The sequence below is a fragment of the Felis catus genome, chromosome B2, assembly GCF_018350175.1.
Source record: "Felis catus isolate Fca126 chromosome B2, F.catus_Fca126_mat1.0, whole genome shotgun sequence".
Classification (NCBI taxonomy): Eukaryota; Metazoa; Chordata; class Mammalia; order Carnivora; family Felidae; genus Felis; species Felis catus.
In genome coordinates this window covers 8076271-8097863 of record NC_058372.1, presented here as the reverse complement: position 1 = coordinate 8097863, position 21593 = coordinate 8076271, and the positions used below count along the sequence as shown (strand labels likewise).

Sequence of the window (21593 nt, the reverse complement as noted above, 5' to 3'; positions counted from 1 at the left end):
CTCATGTACATTCCTTGCCCGTAACCCTCAGCCACTGCCTTTCCTGAAACTCATTTCCTGGCTGCTCTCAAGAGAGTAGCAGTGGATTTGCCCTCGGTTGCCATGACCGCTCGTCTTTCTTCACGTCTGCTGCCGGAGGGCCTCCAGGGAGGTCTGTCACCCAGCTCTCGCAAGGCACTGGGCGTCACCACAGGTACCGCACGCACTAAAGTTACAGAGCTCGCTCGCCTGTTGCCTAGCCTCGCGCAGGTCTGTTCCGATTTCCTCACCAGCCTTTTTTATTCCGTCAGAAGGAATTGTCAGGTTGGTAAGTGAAGTGATTCCAAGTCAAAAGCTGTGTTCGATCAGGGTATGTATTTGAGGCTGCAGCATTCTTTTCTGCCGACGTGCATTGTGGTTCCTCTTCTTGGCCATCCGTTCTGTGCCTCAAAGTCACCAGGTCCAGTAGATGTCGATGCTCAGGGGCCCGATGACCCCTTTGTTCTCCTTGGTACCAGGGTGATCCCATGACGGTAGCCTCCCCCCTCCCCCACTGGCTGTGTTCTCAGGCACCCGCTCTGCTCTAAATAGTCGTGGAAAAGAAAGTTTATGTCTTAGAAGTAATGTTCTCTACCTCCGTTTTCTTCTAACTTCTTAAATGTGAGAAAGCAAGGGTGGGGTCCGAGCCCACGTGGTCTTGCCGTCACAAAAGGCCTCGAGTCTCAGCAAAACTGTGCTGGACACATCATGCTGACAAGAGTCGTGGGGATGTTATCAGAGCTCCCTGGAGATACGGTCTCGGGGAAGAGACCTCGCTTACACCTGCACGTGTCCTCCTCTTACTACCTCTGGCTCCACTCTGCTGCTTACGTGGTACCCACACACACAGATGGCCTTGGCGAAGCCGGGGATCCGTTTAATTGCCTATCATGACGTAAAGCTGCTCAGGAGATTCAGGTGATTATTTCAAATGGCAGCATTTTCTTTTAAACCGGTTGGAGGGATTCAAAAATCAGAAACCTAACAGTTGGGTCATTTTCGAAATGCAGCTATTTTTGGTGCTCTGCGTGAGAACAAAATACTTTTGGCAAAGCCCCCCCCCCCCCGAAATGCTCAACATCTGAAGTCAAAGAGTCCAAAAGAAGGCAGGGGGCCACGTGCTCTAGGAAGAAAAGCGGGAAACAGGAATCCGAACTTGAATCTCTGTCTATGCCTGCCAGGCGAGTGAAGACTTGGACAAGATAAAACTGTCTTCATATGGGGAAGAAAACCCAGGCCCAGATATGTACTGGTCCCCACGCACCTCACGGTGATGCTTCGCTCCAGCCGCAGCTTTGAGAAACGCGTGAGAAGTCCCTGAGGTTTCTGCATCTGAAAATTCAGTGCTCCGGGAGTTTTTTCTGTACGCAGAGAAAACACCATGGGAATAATTGCTACGAAGGAATTCGGCCTCTCAGGTGGACTTGAAAGGCTGTCAGCTAGCTGACCACGGTCGCGTCTCTCCGCCCGCACTGTGTGTTGGACGGGAGGAGGCCGTCGTGCATTTTGACATCTACGTGTTCCCTCTTCTTTGCGTCTTTGAGGAGTCCTTGTTTCTCTTCTCATTTTCTCAGCTCACTTTGAAAAGTCCTAGTACCTAGACTTCTTCAAGTAGCCGGCCCCACTTGAACCCCGAAACTAGTTTGTTCAAGTTTCAGGTTCAGGGGACATGGGAGGGAGGTGTTTTTGTGTTTTAATCAGTCTTCATCCATTCTGTGCCCTAAAGTATTAAAAAATAGGCAATAATGGAAAATACGTGGCGCCAGGCAGGATTTCCAGCATTTTAACTCCATTTACTCCTTTAGTCCTTCCATAGGGAGCACAGGGAGGCTGGGGACGCCCCAGTGTGGACCCCGCAGCCAGTGGAAGAGCCGGGAGGGGACCCAGGCCTCCCCTCGACCGACACCTGCCACCTGCGAATGTTTTCACAACCAGTTCTCCAACATCCCCAAAAAGAGCCCTCGTTCGCAGCAGATAGTCATTGCGGATTTCTGTGGTTCAGTGCTCCCTCTCTGGCAGAGCTGAGACTTCCAGCGGGAACCCAGCTGGCTCCCAGACCTGCCGAGAAGCTGAATCGTGGGCTTTCGTGAGCCGACGATGCTCCAGACAGAATCTCTCTATTTTCTCTCGCAGCGACTGAAGGGGGTTCTGTGTGCTGGTTCAGCCGCCTCCCCAGATATCCTCTGGGACTGGGCCGTCTGCTTCTGTGCCTGCCTCCCCTCCCCCTCCCTGACTTCTGGCACTTTCCCTCTGTGGCCAGGAGGGAGGTTTCGTGCCTCTGCAGCGCGGTGCCCAGGGAGTCAGGAACAGGCGAGGCTCCCTGTCAGGTCAGGTGTAGAAGGGCAAATAAACACACTCGGGATAAGGAAGAGAAGGGCTAAGCCGCAAAGGAGAAGAGACGATAGCCATTCGGAGCTCATGGGCACCTGACACCAGCTCGGCTCTGCCCCTCCTTGTCCAGCTGAGGACCTGCCTCTCTAGGAATAACTACCTGGGTCAAGGGAGCTGTAGTTAGTTTATGCGGATCAGTAAGGACATGTGGGAATACCCCCCCTCCTGGCTGATTTCCACTGACACTGACTGTGGTTCACAGAAGAGGCCAGGGTATCTTGTCATTGAACTATCAGAAACATGCACAGCAGGACGGTTGGGGGCAGAGTCTCGCTGACCTAGAGGCTATGAAGGAAGATAGGGTTTGATCAGTTCCCATACTTACGTTACTGCTTTTACTTGGATTCTTTGGGGATTGACCTGGGTCCTTTGCACTGTCTCCACCCACGTTTCCTTGAGCCTCTGGACAGGGTCTGGGCTTTGCTTCATGCCCACGAGGTCCTTAAAGGTAACTGAAATCAACCAGCCCAAGGTTGGGGACAGGGAATGGGGAGGTTTGCTCACAGCAGCTTCCGTTGAAGTCACTGCTCCCCAGAAAGGGAACTTTGGGTGAAACGCTTGAAAGTACTAGAGTAGGCTTTTTTTCTGATTTATTTATGTTTGGTTTTGGGGTGTTTTTCCCTCTAAAGAGAAAGATTCCTTGTGTATAATTGTCAATTGCTTCTTGGTTTTCATGTTGTAGTGCTCACTATTCATTTCAGTTCTGCTGTCTGGATCCCAGTCTTGATTTCCACCGGGAGGAAAACCTCATTCGCTTTCGTGTGACATGAGGGGATAGATCTGCTTTGAGGGTGTGAGTGGGGCGCGTGGGGACCTCACCTGCAGTGCGGGCCAGTGAGGCAGGAAATGACCTTCTTCATCATCACGTTCATGCCTGTGCCCAGTTCCGTTGCAGTGGCTGGGCACCTCCATCACTGCTGCTGAGGCTGGATGGGCCTGTTCCTGTTTCCAGAGGGTTCTCTCTGAGCTCCAGACAGGATGATTAATGGCCCTTCGAGCCGACCCTAAAAGACTGAGGAGACAAATATACCTCATTCATGGGGAAGCAAGCCCCAGGACATATATTATCTAGGAAAAATGAGATGGCCAATGAGCTATTTCATTGGGTATTTATCAGCTTTAGTTTTTTATTATAACACTTTATTTGGCCTTTATATACATATATATTTATATATGGGTGTTTGAAGAGAGGTGTCTATGAGTATACAGATATATTTAGAATATATATACACTTTGTAATATATGATATATATTATTTTGTGTGTATATACTTATATATACTTTATTACATATAATAATGTATATTATGCATATGTCTGTATACATACAGCACCTTATTAAAAAGACCAAGAAGAAAGCACTACATACTAGAGTATCATTAAGGGTTAGCTTTTCTTACATGCTTTTTCTTCTTGCAGGAAGTGGAGAAGACTTAGGTAAAAGTAGGTGTAGGCAAAACAAAAATAAAAATAATATGTTGTTTTTTAATCACACAAATAAACTACTGCCAACAGCATGAATCTTTCCAGTTATTTATGCATACAGAAGCATTTCTTTAAACAATTAGGATTTTATTATGCATGCAGTGTTGCAGTAGCTTTTTAAAATGCACTATAGTAGGATTAAACAGGATAAATTATATAAAAAAACTTTTATCCTACTACCTAAGAGTTTACACTAAATAAAAGTCATTATTATTACTTTCCTTCTCTATCAAATATCATTACCTATTTTATTTCCAGTTATAAACAGTCCTGTAATGAATATTTTCATGACTTTAGCCTTATATAGAGCCATTATTATTTCTTTAATATAGTTCCTATGAGAAGAAATGCTAGGTAGAAGGATTATTCACTAATTCATTAAGCGACTCTTTATTTTGTGCTTACTATTTGCCAGCAACTCTCTTAGGAGCCGGAAAGAAATATCAGAATACCAAGACATACTTGGGACCCGCTGTAGTGGAGCTTACACCCCAGGGAGAGAGGGAGACCGGGTGAACAATTAGAGGCAGCTCAGAGAAAGCAACTTCAAATGGTTAATAGACATGTGAAAAGACGTTCAGTCTTCCCTGGTAGGGAACAAAATGCAAACTGAAATCACAAGGAGGTGCCACTTTCCGTCCATCAGGTTGACCCGAACTAACCAACAAACACCAAAGCCAGCCAGGATGTGGAAGACTGGGGTGCTTACAGATTCACATTTGCTGGGTGAAAGGTGAATTATTACAGCCTTCCAGGGCAGTAATCTGACCACATCTATAAATATAAAATGCACATATACTTTTAACTCAACACTGCGGTCGGCGGTCGGCGGTGGGGGGGGGGGGCGGATTTATGCCATAGAAATTGTGTTTAAGAACATACGTCTGAACAAGATCAGAGTATGCCATCCCCAAAATATGCCACTGTGACAGAAGCATTATTTTGAGTTTGAGGAGTCACGGAAGCAACCCTGCCCTCCCTTTCTCTCCTAAAACAGGGTACGTGTTCCCTCCGTAGAGGTCTCCTTATACTCCCTCCTTGTCACTGGGGACAGCGTTTCCTTGATGCTACATAAACAAGCCTAACCGCCGTCTTCCACTAGTCTCCACATATGTGTAGCCGCCCACAGCTTACCGTTTGGGAAACCCAAACCCCTTCGCCTTCGGTCATTTTTCCCCACTTCATCGCCCTTTGTTAAAATAGTATATTCACTCTGGGGCCTTAACCACTGCTGTGCCTCTCCCTCTTTTCCTGTAAAACTCCTGTGTGCATGTGAAGTGAACTCTTTTCCTGTGAATCTGTCTTCCATCACTTTTGTGAGCAGGCCACAGTCACCTAAGTGGGAAGAGGAAAAAATTGGGCTTTTATCCCTTCCCTGCACATTCGACAGTGTTCATGGCACCTTTGCTCACAGTGGCAAAAGCCAGAAACAGATCAAAAGGGAGTTACAGTATAGCCACTACATGGGAATTTTAGTGCGATCATGATTTCTTGTACGATATCCCCATTAGGTGGTATTGTGTGTGTGTGAGTGTGTGTGTGTGTGTGTGTGTGTGTGTGTGTGTGTGTGCATAAAGAAATTAGGGAAGAATTAGATTTAGGAATATCCGTGATATATTATGAACCAAAAAACAAAACAAAACAAAAAGCCATGAAGAAGAAAGACACAAAGAGTTTTACAGTAATGAAAAATGCATGAGTCTCTTTCAGGGAAAAGCCAGCAAACTCAAATATAAGTATAAGCTCTTATGTATTTATCTGATTAAGGGGAAATGTGTGTACAGATATCTAGCACAGTTTTAATCTGGTTACTGCGGGAAGATGGGATTGGGTAGATGATTAGCTTTTTTCTCGTACACCTCATATTGTGTTACTTCGGTAAAATACTAAACATAGAGAATTTTAACATCAGCGGTTTTATTACTAATAAAATGCTGCAGAGAAGATTGAGGGGGTTCCAAGAGCTCAGAGCAGAGGCATCCAGCACTGTTCCTCTAACTTCGAGAAGCCTTATCCATCCAGTGGGCCCGGTAGGGAATAAAGTTCCCTTGTCCAGGAATAAAGAGGCCATGCATGGGCATGCGTAACAAGTTGTGGTCTTTGTTGTTAAGTCTAACGTGAGTGCACATCTATGCAAGTAAGATGCCATTCACTTGAGCAGGTGCCATTTCTTAGGCTCACTGTAATTAGGGAGAGAATTGTAACGGAGGCACAGAATTTAAAGCAGAGGATATATAGTGCAGAAAAGGGTCAACTTTCAGCCCTGGGGCATCCCATTCTCCGATGCTCAAGTTTTTTCCTCTGCATGGGGGGTACCTTCCTTTTGCCCACCTTGCAGGACTGCGAGCAGGATCACATGAGCTAGACTACGCGAAAATGCCCGGCACAGAGCCTGGCGCGAGGTGAACCCTCCGAATGTGCCCCTTGATCTGAACCTGCCCATTCCACATTCCATCCTACAGAACCGACACCAAGAACAAAGGAGGAACAGATGCGAGGGCCCTCTGGAGAGTGTGAGGCATGACATAAAAAAGGGAGGCATTAAGAAAGGCAGCGTGAGAGCCAGTGTTAGAACCGGGGACCTTGGCATCCACTTCGGATCTTGGATATGCTCCGTGCGCACTGTCACTGCAAAAAGTTTAACTAAGTTCGAGAAGTTGGTTGCTTGTCTAACAGCCGGGAGAATGAGGAACTGGCTGAGGTGAAGTGCTCCGAAGGAATGTCTGGCACAGAGCCCTTATTTCCAGAACTTTCCAGCACTGGCAGGTGTGAGATTGTGCAGTCACCGAGAGCCTTGCCAGGGAGATTCGGTGCTAACTGCTGAACGCGAAAGGGAAAGTCCCTTGGTGGGCCGTGTGAGCTGTGAAAGGAAAGTCGCAGAAGAGGGTACAATAAATATCAGTTCCAAAAACACTTTGCAGGCATTGAGACTCGGCCAATTACAGAGCTAGAGTGTTTTGGCCAGCTCTGAAGTGTGGGGAGAAAAACTGATGAGACAAAGCTTGTCTCCTAGCGTTCTTTTTATAATGCTCTGTGTGTACCAAGTGTCTCATAGCACAAGGTGAAAATATTTGAAAGGAAAAGGAAAAAAAAAAAGTACTGGTTTATATTCATGAAATGGAAGCCTTAGAGTATCACGTCTATCCCCTTGTATCCACCTAAAGCACGGTGAGCCTTCCAGCCTTCTTTCAGACCCAGCTCGAACTGTGCCACGCGGCTTTTTGTTGCATGCTTCGACCTTGAGGTAGAAATCTGTGTGCAAACGCTCTCTCCCTGGTCCATCTTAGAGAAGAAATGGAGGCGTACAGAGGGATGGGCGCACCCACAAGTACCCCAGCTGTGCAAGGGGAACGAGACAAGGGCATCCTTGGGTCGGCACGTAGATCGGGGTCAAAGGACGAAGGTCAAAAGGGTGGGACTGTGACCAAACACATATACTTGGATTCTCAGTTCTTTTTCGTTTTGTTTTGTTTTATTTTTGAGAGAGAGACACAGAGTGCGAGTGGGGAAGGGGCAGAGCGAGAGGGACCCACAGAATCCAAAGCAGGTTCCAGGCTCTGAGCTGTCAGCACAGAGCCCGACGTGGAGCCCAATCCCACAAATCATGAGATCATGATCTGAGCCCAAGTCGGACGCTTAACCGACTGAGCCACCCGGGTGCCCCCGATTCTCCATTCTGAGGTAAAAGCCCATTCCTGGTCTGCCCCTCTCTTCTCTCTAATGTGCCCCTTTCTGGCTTGATGGCCAAATTGTCTCAAGTTAGCTCATGGTGGAAATCCTGTGAAATCACTGACCTTAGACAAAGCCCCCTCCTGTTCTTGCCTCCTGTGGTCAGCAGAGGTAGGTGTAGACGGTCACTAATTAACCTTTTAGCGCTTGCTGTTTCTGTTGGCCACAAACACACAAAGGCTTCGGTATAAAAACAGCAAAACCACTAATCACAGCTCAGTAGTTTCCTGGGTTTATGTGAACAGACAGAAAAATTGAGGGTGCTGTGTATTCAATGCCTTTTTTTAAAAAAGAACAGTCATAAGATGGCTGGAGGTGGACAGTCGGCTCCTTTGGGCACTCCTGGACCTGCGGCTGTTTAGGGGACAAGCAGCCTTAGCTCTCGGGCCTCCTCTTTCTCATACATAAGATGAAGACTGAGTTGGAGGACTGCTGTGGTTCCTGCGGCAACAGTTTAGGATGGCCAGAGTTCGCGATATTTGGGGCATTACTTATTCTAAAAACGTATTCGTTGTTTATCTGAAACTCGAATTTCACTGGGTGTTCTCTGTTGTCTCTGGGAACGCTACCCCTGTTCATATCTTGTTGGGAAGGCCCGCTAACCCGGGTTCCACTGCCTTGCTAGCGACAAGGGGACCACGGCTCCCTCCCACCCCCATGGCACGGGCTCACCCTGGCTGCAAAGCAGGAAAAGGCCCACTGTCCCAGTCAACTTGTCTCTGATCGGGGACCCTGCAAACTAAATTCTCTCCAGTTCTTCTGAGGCAGAAACCTCAAACTTACACTGGGTTTGGCCTCATTTCCCATCAGCGTTGTTTTGAGAAAACAAAAAACAGAAAACCCCCTCTCGCAAGAAGGAGACCATTTTTTTTCTTTCTCCATGGAATTAAATTCTAACACGGGACCAAGGAGGTAGGTGGCTTCTCAGTGGAAAATCTTGGGTGTTGTATGCATTGCACTAAAATTCACTCTAGGAGGCTGGCATGCCCGGCATCTCAGTGAAAATAAGAGTACTCAGAATGGAGAAGCACGATTTGCCTTTTGTTTGTTTAATTTTTTTAATGTGTATTTATTTTTGAGAGAGAGAGGGAGAGACAGAGGGTGAGTGGGGGAGGGGCAGAGAGAGAGGGGGACCCAAAATCGGAAGCAGGTTCCAGGCTCCGAGCTGTCAGCACAGAGCCCGACGCGGGGCTCGAACCCACGGACCGTGAGTTCGTGACCCGGGCCGAGATCAAGTCCGACGCTTGAGCGACTGAGCCACCAGGGGCCCCAGGATTTGGCTTTAAAAAGGGGTGGGAAAGGGGTGCCTGGGTGGCTCAGTCAGTTAAGCATCCGACTTGATTTTGGCTCAGGTCATGATCCCACAGTTCGTGGGATCGAGCCCCACATCAGGGTCTGCGCTGACAGTGTGGAGCCTGCTTGGGGTTCTGTCTCTGTCTTGCTCTGTCTCTCTCCCTGCTGAAATAAACAAACATGAAAAAAACCAACCAGTTTGATAAGCATTATTTCAGCAGATGAGGAGACTGTGGCTCCAGATATTGAAATTAGAACCCAGACATTCAGGCAAGCCCTTGCTCTCTTTCTCTCCCTCCAGTGATTAGGCTGTGCTCAGCCCAGGTGGCTTGGGAAACACTCACAAACGCTTGAATTCAGGGTAGGTAATAAAGAGGATATGGCTTAAGGAAAACAACACACACTTCTGGGGCACCTGGGTGGCTCCGTCCCAGGTTAAGCGTCTGACTCTTGGTTTGGGCTCAGGTCATGATCCCAGGGATGGTAGGATTGAGCCCCTCCTAAGCATGGAGGCTGCTTAAAATTCTCCCCCCTCCCCACCCCTCTCCCCTGCTCTATCGTGCACTCTCTCTCTCTCTCTCTCTCTCTCTCTCTCTCAAATAAAAAAGAAAAGAAAAGAAAAGGAAAGAAAAGAAAAGAAAAGAAAACCAACACATACTTCTTTCTCTCTTCCCTTGCTGATATGGGAACATACCTTGTGTGTGTTTCATCAGTGACTAACAATAATTCAATTGCCATTAATCAAATTCACTTCTGTGGTTTCTGGGTGGGTAGACTAGGCTGGGTTCTACGGTAGTTTGTGCCAGGAAACTAGGAAAATGACCAGGATGCTTATTGGACAAGCTTCACTATCCTGCTCTGAAAAAAGATCAGCTAGTTTTAGGGTTTTAAATATTGAATAGCATCGTTTGCTTTTATACGGAGAGCCCACAATGCTTCCCTGTTGCATTCAAAAGTATGTGCTACTGGGCTATCGCATTAAATTTAATTGCTAAAATTTATTTATTTAGAAAACAAATCAGTTATCCCCTATATTCTGTGTATATAACATTTGTTGTACTCATTCATTCATCCATCCATTCATTTATGTTTGTTATATATTTATATTGTTTTCGGTCACTTAGGCGGAAGAAGAAATAAAAACTACTGAAACCACATTGGACGAATGACTTTAAGGAAATGCGTGCTAGCTGAGATTATGAGTGATCTTTTAGTTTCTTCTTTTACTCTCATAAATATAAAATCCTTTTTTAAAAAGTTGAGAGAAATCCTAGCAGAAAGGAAACCTTCTCGCCCAAACCTACATCTACAAACCGATCTCTCCCAACAGCCTAAAGGTCTCGTCCGCTTTCTAGCTGTTGACAAACAACACATATTAACATAATTGAGATAATTAAGGGCAGTGCCAGGTACTGTTATCATACGGGCCTCTACAGTTCAGGGACTGCCAATATCCGCTGCCTTGTAACAGCCTGAAGGCGTGGAGATTAACACCTACAAAGTGTGATGGCTTGAATATAGATGAGGGGAGGGACACAGGCTGCTTCCTTTGATTAAAACATTACCGGAATAATTATTACAATAGCGAAATGGCTTCAGCCTTCTGTTAAGATTTTTTTTTTTCCTTCTCCAGTTTACCATGTATCTCCGAAACCTTTTTTTTCTCATTCCTCCATATGGCAAATGACTGTCATTGAAAATCTTATGGTACTTCAAGTCGAGAACATTTTGTATGGATTGAGTTAGTGGTCCCCAAGATGGGGTAATTTTCATTGTTGCTGAGGAGAGGAGAATATTACTTGGGGAGACTCAGCCGGCATTTTATTAAACAATTGTACCAGCTGGAAACAAATTATTGCCTTTATTTGAAACTACCATTAAGGAGTCGTACGCTCTCATTTCTGTGGGAAGGAAGTGTCGGGACCAGGCAGGGTTCTCATGTTGGTGGGTTTCTTTGCAGGCCGACCTGAACCCAAATCGTGACCAACACTGAGGCTGTTGGCCGCTGTTTTCACATCAGCACTATAGTTGCTTTCAACTTGGAAACCGATGCCACTGTCACTCTTTTCTCTAAGGCTCTGGAATATTTATGATTTATGGAATATCACCTGCCACAAATAGAGGGACACACGCATATTGGGTAAAATCCAAATGCGGTATTAATGCACCCCTCCTTCAGCTGTGATTTCTTTGAAACAATGATGTATGGATTATTGCTGCAGCCTCTGGGTCCCGTCTGTGGTATGCTGTAAGAGTCAGGCACCGCAGTTTTGAAAAAAAAAAAAAAAAAATACTGGCCATAATGTCTGAAGGCCTTGTGATCCAGAACTTGGTTGTGCTCTTGGAAAACACACACACACACACACACACACACACACACACAACCCACATTCTGCCAAAAGTAGCACAGGCCATGTTATCAGCTAATATCTCCACTCTGTATAGTTAGTGGGAAAATAAAGTATATCAGAACAGTGTAATTTAGAAGGGTGGAGAGAGCCACATAATTTCCAGGGCAGGGAAAAGAGTGCTCGTTGGTGCATTTTTGGTGGAACTGATCTGTTTTGGCAGTAACTTCCAGTTTCCTTTTTTTTCTTTTTTTTCTATGCCTAGTCTTTATTTATTTTATTTTTTTTTATTTTTTTGGTAATGGAAAAATACAGCACCAGACCCTAAAAGTCAAAAAGTGACTGCTGAGAACACTGCCCATTGCTTTCTTCCTAGAATTTGCTTACAGCTGCCTTCTTGCTGGATACCTGTTTATTAGAAAAAAATCAAGTGCCTTCCTGTCACAAACTTAATTGAAACGGGCTTATTCAAACCCCGGGGGGAGGTGCCTTTTGGTCATTTCATTTCTTTCAAATCTGCTATGCCTTTTGGCCTCACTGATTAAAACACAAAAAGCCTTCCATGTAATTGTGCAAGTCGGGCACCCAGATAATTTTCTCAACTGAACCGTCTGCCTTGGTTCACCCAGGCTCTACCCTCACCCTGTGGTTTCTCAAGGGGGACGAAAATCCACTGTGGGTGAAACAGCAACTTCTTCCAAGGTGGTGAACTGAGACACAATTGTAACAGCGCCCTAGATTGACTGGGACGAGGGGATGAGGAGGTTTGCGCTAGATAAGTCAGCTCAGTGGAACCCCATCTCAGGACTCAGAAAGGAGCTGTCAACGAGGTGTCCCCAACTGTTCTGAGCAGAGAGGGAAGGCGAATCTGAGCGTGGTGGGGTCACCCTAACTTTTTCTCTGAAACACAAGTCGAGTCCCTGGTGAACGTTCGCGACCACCTCCAGCTCCTTCGGGTGGCCCTCTGAGAAGGATCCCGTCCTTTCCACCTGTAGATCTTTCTCCCACCTCACAGTGCTGCACTTGGCAGCCAAGGAGGATGCTTCTTGCCTGTTCCAGAGCCAAGAGAGGGGCTGAGACTGGGTCTGTGTGACGGGCCACCTGTGAGGTCTTGATCCTGGGAGGTATAGACTTGTAGAAGCCCTATATGAGTGAATCTCTCTCTCACACACAGACGCGCGCACACACATTTGAAATGACACAAAATGCGTTTAAAAAATGAGTACTTTTATTCCTTTCCTGTTCCTGCTATAGCAAATCACCACAATCTGGAGACTTAAAACCACAGAAATTCATTCTTTTATGGTTCTGGAGGCTACCGGTCCAAATGCAAGGTGTCCGTGAGGCTGTGTTCCCCTGAGGCTCTGGGGGAGAATCTGTCCTTCGCCTCTTCTGGTTCCTGGGACGGCTGGCTTGCCTCGGTTGCACTCAGATCCCTCTCATCTCTGCCCCCGTGTTCATATCACCTTTTCGTCTGTGTGTCTTCCCTGAGGACAACTGTCATTGGATTCAAGGCCCACTTGGATAACCCATAGCCATCTCTGCATCTCAACATCCACTACTTACTTCCGTCTGCAAAGACCCTCTTTTCAGATAAGACCGCCGGGACCTGGGGAAGATGGCGGTGTAGGAGGATGCTGGGCTCCCCGCGTCCTGCTGATCGCTTAGATTCCACCTGCACCTGTCTAAATAACCCAGATAAGATCGCCGTCCCGGGTTCTGGGGATTAGGACCCGGACATCTCTTCTGCGGGGGAGGGGACACACCACCTTGCCACTGTAGTAGCCCAAACTGGTTGATTGCCCACAGCAAAATGTTTAGAAGTAGGTGCCTTATTGTAATATTATATGCTATACTGAATGGCATAGATGTATTTATTTCTTTGGTACACTTCACTTTGCTCCAGAGACGTTTTGAGATAGATGCGCGAGGTCACACATTGCTCATGAAGAGAAGTCGTGTGTATTCTGTATGTTTCTTGCGACGAGACCCTGCGGTCTCTGGGGATTGCAAGCCCTTATCGGGCACCCCCAGGCATGAGGAGCACCCGTTCACAAAAGGAGGGGGCGGGTATTTTTGCCGTCTTGCCCGCGTTCCGTCGAGGGACTCCTCATCCCAGTGGGGCCTCCCCTCCCAGCACGCTTCTCCCACGTGCTCTTTGAGAGGCAGTGACTCTCTGCCTTTGTGCAGTCATAGACCCTCATCGACTGCTTGTTGAATAGTGCTCCTGAGGACTGAAGGGGAGAGATGTCCTCAGCATTCCAGAATACTCCCTGGGGAGGTGACCGGAGATGAAGAGACAGAGGGCGTCTGGTGACAAGTATTAACTTCTCTGCCTTGCAGTAGGCAGTGCGGCCAACAAGCTCCAGTGAGACTTGAAAGCCACATTCCCCTCTCCTGTGTCTCCTTGTCCCTGGTCTGAAATTCGCAAGCCATCCCTCTCTTGCCCATCTTCTTTTACTACATGCAGCATCACTGGTAAACTGAGCCAGGATCCCTGTGAGGGCAGGTCCTGCCATGTTTTAAACTCTAGCTCCTCACAAACACATCTGAGTGGATTTGATGGAAAAGGGTGAGCAGAGCCCTCACTTAGACCGTGAGCCTCGGCTGTGGGCCCCAGTCCTAGTTTCACCAGAGGAAGTCAGCACTGGGGATTTGGGAGCATTGGTGCCATTGTTAAGAACATAAATACGGGGGCTCCTGGGTGACTCAGTCTGTTGAGCGTCTCACTTCAGCTCAAGGCATGATTTCACAGTTTGTGAGTTTGAGCCCTGTATCCAGCTCTATGCTGACAGCTTAGAACCTGGAGCCTGCCTCAGATTCCGTGTCTCCCTCTCTCTCTGACCCTGACCCACTTGCGTGCGTGCTCTCTCTCTCTCTCTCTCTCTCAAAAATAAGTATTTTTAAAAGAGTTGGAGGGGCACCTGGGTGGCTCAGTCAGTTGGGTATGGGACTTTGGCTCAGGTCATCATCTTGTGGTTCATGAGTTTGAGCCCTGTGCTGACCGCTCAGAGTCTGGAGCCTGCTTTGGATTCTGTGTCTCCCTCTGTCTCTGCCCCTCCCCTGCTCATGCTCGCTCACTCTCTCTCTCTCACTCTCTCAAAAATAAACATTAAAAAATTTTAATAGCAATAAAAAATAACATTAATATGGATTCTTACCCTTTATTGTTCCTTTAGTATCACTCCTTCCAGAATCCTGGAGGGCAATGTGGTGTTTGCAGACGGGGTTCAGACGTTCCTGGGTTTCTAGTCAAAATGCCTTTAAAACATCATCAAAACCTTTCTCAGGGAACACTCACTTCTATGATTGGCTCAATGAAATATTGTATTCAGTGGAACTGGCATCTGGCATCATAAAAAGGAGCATTTCTGTAGAAACTATGGCCTGTACCCAGATCCCATGCTGCATCTTGACTGGGTCCTGTGCCCTCTACTCACGAGATGGCAAGGGAAAAGAGGCCCAGTTATAAACTTGGATGGTGACTAATCAGATTAGTAACCCCTCCCAGCGAGGAGAAAAAGCAAAGGCACATCTGGTGTGGGAAAAGCCAACTACATTTCCCTCCTCACTTTTTTGGTTACCTGGGTTACACCGAGCTTGAGTCCGGGGTGCAGGGGGTTCTGTTTCGTTCAGTTATCTCTGTGCTGCCCCCGTGTTTGATCACAATCTAGGTCTGTCCGAAGCGGGCTGCCACGGGGCCTCACCCTGTCCCACTCCCCATCTGACATTTCTTCTCTCTTACGTCTTCTTCTCTGTAGCTTGCATTTATGCTTCGTAAAGGATTTCCTAGACGCTGATCCAAGAAGCATGGAGTCCTAAGAGCTGCTTTGACAGGAAAATAAAAGGGGTCTGGCGTCTACTATGTTTGGAAAACTCAGCATGTTGTAATCCCCGCTTGGAAATTGATAATAAACACTAAAAGCCTCCTTAACCTCCGTTAAAGTGGAGTTTCCCAAACTTATTCGACTCCGGAATTCCTCCTTCACATAACCTGCATTAGTAGGGAGAGACACATTCTGGAACATACTGGTGTGCTTCAAGACGTGTTGGGACTCTGAAACGATAGGCCTGGGGCTGAATCTTCTACTCTGTGACTTACTAACTGTTGGCATCAGATAAGTTCTTAGGGAGCCTCAACTGCCTTATAGAAAAAATGAATGTGTACGACACTGGCCTACCTGCCTGCCGGTGTAGGGAGAAATAAAGGTATCCATAAGAGCTCACCTAACATTACAGTAGGCCGTTCAAAAAGAGTTATGTGTATGTACATCTGTGACAGGAGAATGGCCCGTGGGCTAACTCTGTCCCACTGCCCTTTATAAATAAAGTTTTATTGGCACACAGCCATACTTAACGTGTTTATCATCGTCCGCGTCTGCTGTCGCACTCCAGTGGGGAACTGAGTAGTTGAAACAGAGACCATGGGGCTCGCAAAGCCTGAAATGTTTATTATTTGACCCTTTCCCGGAAGAAGTGTGCCGACCCCTTTTCTGTAATGAGAAATGATTTCTGTTCAAGGACACATTGTGTCTGCGGAAGGAGAGATGGCCAGATGTGTTTCTCCTTCATTTGGGAACCTGGGCAGGGGCCCTGGCATGGATCCTCGTCTCAGGGTGCGGGTGGCCTGGCCTGCCTCACCAGGTACATCAAATGGGAAGGTCTCCAGACCTGGCAGGCAGGTAGCAAAATACCCACACACAGACTTTCTCCAGATAATAACTTGGGTGATGAACCTGTCTGGACACTTGCAGCAAATCCTGGAAGACTGCCCGGTTCCACCCGAGGAGAAGGAAGGGCAGAAGAGGATGCAGCTCTGGGCCTATGGAACAGGCAGAGAGAGGCATCATGTTTTCTAAAATCCTTAGGAACCAGAGACAGGTATTCACTTGCAAGAGTAATTCCCAGAAGGTTAACAGAGCACTGAAACGTCTGGGTGACACTCGCAAACATTTCATCCTTTGGCCCCCGTGGTGGGCGAGCTGGGGTTTGGGACCGCTGGGTCTCCACTCTTCGATGGTCCGGAGCACTCAGGGCGGCCAGCGTTCCGAAAATCCATCTCAACAACTCTCTGGAGCTCGGCCCCCTCCACTCAGCTGCCCGGTGTTCACAGACCAGGCACGCCAACAGCCGAGCTAAAAGCCGGGAGCCGTTCCTGGGAGGAAGAATGTTCTCCACTCAGTAGGTGGGTGCGTAAGTGTGATAAGAGCCTTACCACCAGGAGCTAGATTGTGGCCGTATCGCTACAGCCCGTTTCTGGTCTTCACAGTCTCGAGCTGCTAACAGCATCTGGCATCCACGGCTCTTGGCTGAGGAACGCTTGCGGGGCTATTTGTGGAGCCTGTCTCGGAGAGCACACTTAAGACACCTCGTGCATCCCTAGCCTTGCTCCCCACCACGTGCTGCCCTTCTGTTTATGGCAGGGAGGGACGAAATGTTTGGGAGAGTCACCGTGACATTTCAGTGCTCTGTTAATCTTTCGAGAATTGCTCTGACGAGTGACTACTTACAGCTGGTCCCTAAGGATTTTGGAAACTCATAGAAACAGAGGGTAAAAAAAAAAAAATCATCGTAACTCGGGGGCACCCTAGCTGATTATCGTTCTGCCTGTTTTACCCTGCAGACCAGTCAACTTCCCTTAGTGATTTGAAGGCAAGTGGACCTCCCCCGCTCAGGCTCCAAGACCCTCTACAATCTTGGGAGCATGTTGTTGTTCATGACTCTCTGGTCTTTTGCTGGGGGCAGGTGGCTGAATCCCTGTCCCGCAGTATTCCACCTCCCCCTCCTCTCCCCGTCTTCATATTGCCACCCTCCTGTTCGCCAAGCCCGTCTGCATGGAGCCTGTTCTCAGAACTCTGAGAACCTGAGCTCTACACTGTATTTCACATTGAATTAGATGCTATTAGTTAGGGCCCACTGAAAACATATAAATATATACACTCTCTTCCCTCTAAGAAGAACATTAGCTTCTCGAAGGCAGGGACCGTCTACGTCACTTGAACCTGCCCCACTGATCCCAAGTCGTAGCTGGAATACGGTAGTTCATCAGTAAACGCGGTTGGAAATGAGAAATTATGAAGATAGGTTTTGAGGGGGTCTTTCTGTCTACAACATTTAGGCAGGGGGCGGGGGGCGAGGGGGAAGACATGTTTCAGAGGAAAAAAAGCAGAAGTTCTAGCTGGAGAGCGTTAGCCGTGTTCATTCTAGGACTCAGATGCATCTGGAAGGCCAGGGGTGGGCCCGCCAAGGTCCATTTGCATTTGACCCAAGGAGCCGGTGTCTTGGGAAGGAACTCATCCTCAGGGAACAGAGGGTAAAGGGTCATGATACTCGGACAAGGCCTCTAGGCCCGTGAAAGACGGAGGGGTTTGTCTCCTTTGCTGCCTAGAGCAAAGTATCACAGAGTGGGATGTGTGAAACGACAGAAATTGGTTTCCTTACAGCCCGAAGTCCAAAGTCAAGATGTCGGCAGGTCTGTGCTCCCTCTGAATCCTTCAGGATCCTCCCCTGCCTCTTGTAGCTTCTGGTAGCACCAAGCATTCTTGGCCTGTGGCTCCATTACTCCCAGCTCTGTCCCTGTCTTCACATACCCTTCTCTCTCTCAGAAACATACCAGTCATATTGGATTAAGGGCCCAGCCTAGGGGCGCCTGGATGGCTCAGTCAGTTAAGCGTCCGACTTCAGCTCAGGTCATGATCTCACAGTCCGTGAGTTCGAGCCCCGCGTCAGGCTCTGTGCTGACAGCTCAGAGCCTGGAGTCCGCTTCACATTGTGGGTCTCCCCCTCTCTCTGCCCCTTCCCTGCTCATGCTCTTTCTGTCTCTCAAAAATAAACACTAAAAAAAAAGGGGGGCCCAGCCCAATGACCTCATCTTAACTCAATCACGTCCACAAAGACCCTACTTCCAAATAAGGTCACATTCACGAGTACAGGCATTAGAACATCAGCACATCTTTTTTAGGAACACAGCTCAACCCATAACAAAGGCATCTTTAATAGAGACGTATGTGTCAGTCTTCAATATCATTCTTTGCTTTAGGCACTGAGCTAAATAAAGCCCCTGAAAAGAAAAGTCAATAGAAGTAGACTTTTTTAAAATAAAACATTGGTTTATATGCTTTGATTGTATATACATTTGTTATCTATATGTGCTTATCTGGATGCGTTTATTATCTCTATGTGCTTATAATACTGTTTTGGGACTGTAAGTGAAGTACAAGAAGCTGATGGAGATTTTCTCCCTGGAGCCCAGAGCCTGATCGAACCCAGCCTACAGCCCAGTCTGAGTAGAGGTAGGCCCATCTACACCTGGGGCGAGACGACAGCAGGAGCGGGGGCTTGAACAGGGAAGAGAGGCCAAGGTGACCGTTCCTAAGTACCCAGAGGGAAGTCAGACCTCAGTGGGGACTGTAAGGGGCTCCTCCCTCCCTTCCTACCCGCTTTGGGGGCTCTCCTCCACCCCCAAACCCCCGGCACTTTGTTCTGCAGAACAGCTTCCTTGTTGCTTCAGTATCCCACCTCCCCCCCCCTTCCTTGTTCCAGGAGCTGGCCGGCTCATTTTATTTAAGAGGGAAAAGAGGATTTTCTGTGTCTGTGCAGGGATGCATGGCTCTGCTCCCCTCCATACTCAGGGCATTTGTGAATCTGCCCCACCAGGGCATCCTGTTGTGGCTGTGGGTGGAAGAGGAATCCCTCCTGCCCTCGGGCTCTCCCCCTCCCGCTAAGGAGTGGAGGGTAGAGAGTCTGCGATGCTTCCAGGTGGCACTGATGCCCTCTGGCTGCAACAGCTCTGCACCACTGTCCAGAACTGTGTCCATCAGAGCCATAGGCACCTGCCTCTGCCTGAGCGAATGTTTCCATAGCCCCACTGAGGGGCGCCTGGGCGGCTCAGCCGGTTAAGCATCTGACTCTTGATTTCAGCTCAGGCCATGGAGTTTGAGCGTCACGTCGGGCTCTGCACTGATGTCACAGAGTCTGCTTGGGTCTCTCTCTCTCTCTCTCTCTCTCTCTCTCTCTCTCTCTCTTCTCTCTCTGCCCCTCCCCCACTCTTGGCCTGCATGAGCTCACTCTCTCTCCCTCTCAAAATAAATAAACATTAAAAGATTCTTTTAAATACATACCCCCACTGAGCAATCACCTCCCTTTTTTATTTGGTACGAGCATCATCTTTTCCACCATGAAATAGGAATTAGACTAATATCTGCCTCTCAGTCTTTACACCCTAATATGGGCCTTGGGGAAAAACGGGGGGGGGTGTAGAATGCTGTCTCTGGTGACGGGGACCCGCCGACCCTGGGGCACCTGCCCGGGGTGCGGTCCTAAGGGAAGCCTGGTTACAAGGCAAGGACACAGGTGCAGCAGGCACAGCCCCAGAAGATGATGCACAGGGGGCCCCGGGGGGGAGGGGGGGGCTTCGGGCCGGGCATGAGGCCTTCGCCGGGCTTGCAGGCTTGTGAGGAGAGGGCAGAGGGAGCAGGGAAGGCGTGAGCTCCCCCTGCCCCTCCCTGGCCGGCCGCCTCGGCGCTGTGCCCTGGCTCACCCCTTGTCAGCCAGGCCCTCAGCAGGCGGCGCTGACAGGGCGGAAGGATGCTGCGGTCATGGGCCTGCCCGCCAGACCCCACTTGACACTTTTTGCGGAGTGTGTAATCAGGGCATCAGAGGGAACTTGAACGGAAAGCACAAAGTCCTGAGTTTTGGGCCAGTTTTTCGGAACTGGAAAATCTTTGTTAACACGAGAGTGTCTACGGATGATGTGTTCCTGCATATGTTAGTGCTTACACGTCTACTTACAGGGGCTTGATCATTAAATCATGTTATCCCCTAAAGATGTTCTCAGCAGCAACAAATCTCTGGCATGACATATCACAGCAATAAAAAACTACTCGTGACAGGCAGGATGCTTCTGGAGCGCAAAAGAAATTTTTTAAAAACTAGGTTAAAACAGTAGGAGGCATGATAGTCAAGCAGAAATAGAAATGACAGGCTGAGATTGCCAAATCCCGATCTTCTGTTCCTGAATAATCGATGAACTATTTTTAGCTCTTATTTTGTTAGTGTGTAAAGGTGCTAACGGGGCGTTTTCCCCCGTTTCCTGCCCAGACCCTCTCCATCGTTCTCAAGTCAGGAATCAATATAATCTCAAAACAACAACAACAAATAAACAAAAAAAAAGAAGAAACAAAACAAGGGGGTTCATTAATTGGTAGATTGATAAACTGATTCGAGAAACTGGGTTCAGAATAAATGACGGGAATGAGGGAGGAGGAAGGTGGCAATGAGGGATATAAGACACGATTTCATGTCCTTAAAGAGTTTCTTGGGGCGTCTGGGTGGCTCAGTCGGTTGAGCGTCTCTTGACTTCGACTCAGGTCATGATCTCACGGTTCGTGGGATCGAGCCCTGCATCAGTCTCTGCGCTGACAGCCTGGAGGCTGCCTGGGATTTTCTCTCTCCCTCTCTCCCTCTCAAAATAAACTAAAAAAGACAGAGTTTCTTGTCACATGACATCAGCGATGATTTTTTCGCCTGAGGTCAGTTAGTCAAGATTAATAACGATGATTTTTTTTGCCTGAGGTCACTTAGTCAAGCTTAATAACAGTATTCAAAATTTGAGTGGCTGCAATGTCTGTGGCAGCATTATATGGGCTCTCTTTCATCAGCTACCCGATCACATCATCTCCCTGTTTTACAGACGAGGAAATAGGGGCCCCCAAAGACTAGGTGGCTTGCCCGAGGTCACGTGACCGGTGGCTGTGGACATTGGCCGAGATCCCATGAAATGAGCCCGCGGAAGCATCATGTGTCTCAATGCCGATGTCCTGCCTTGAGTGTTCTGTGGGCTGCTTGGCTATCTTCTGTCTTTACCACCTCCCTCCCCCAAGTAACCCCCAAAGCCTGGCTGCTAACCCAAGCCCATGGGACTGAACAAATAGACTTGTCCTGCAGGCAAATCTGGAGACCAGGACATTAGATCAGCATGGCCAATGGAGCCACCAGTGGTCCAGTTGCCCAAAGGCCTTCATCTTGGCTGCTCTTCCTTCACAGAGGCAGATCAGAAGTGGGACAGAAGGATTGCTGTGGGGCCAGGCTGGCACCAGCTTTCCTCATTCCACAAGCATAGCATGAGATCTACAGACGTGGGTGTTCAATCTCTACTATGGAGTGGGTAGTATGTACTTTGGGCAAGAACACCCGCCCAGAGGTGGTTCCCGGCCGTCTGTTGTCCTGTCCCGCATCCACATGTAGCTCCTTCGCTTCACTTCTTGGCTGTCTCCAGCAGCAGCAGCTTTGCGACCTGGCACAGGAGATGCGAGAACGCGTTTGTCATTGT

The 21593-nt window shown here is 48.2% G+C and overlaps 1 protein-coding gene across 1 annotated transcript in view; it reads left to right on the top strand.

Moving 5' to 3' along the window:
- Window positions 1-15160, top strand: part of CDKAL1 (CDK5 regulatory subunit associated protein 1 like 1) — a 790924-nt gene extending 775764 nt beyond the window's left edge. The window contains exon 15 of the transcript XR_006597455.1: window positions 15025-15160. The gene's annotated coding sequence lies outside the window, so the exon portion shown is untranslated. The remainder of the gene's footprint in view (window positions 1-15024) is intronic.
- The last annotated feature ends 6433 nt before the right edge of the window (window positions 15161-21593 follow it).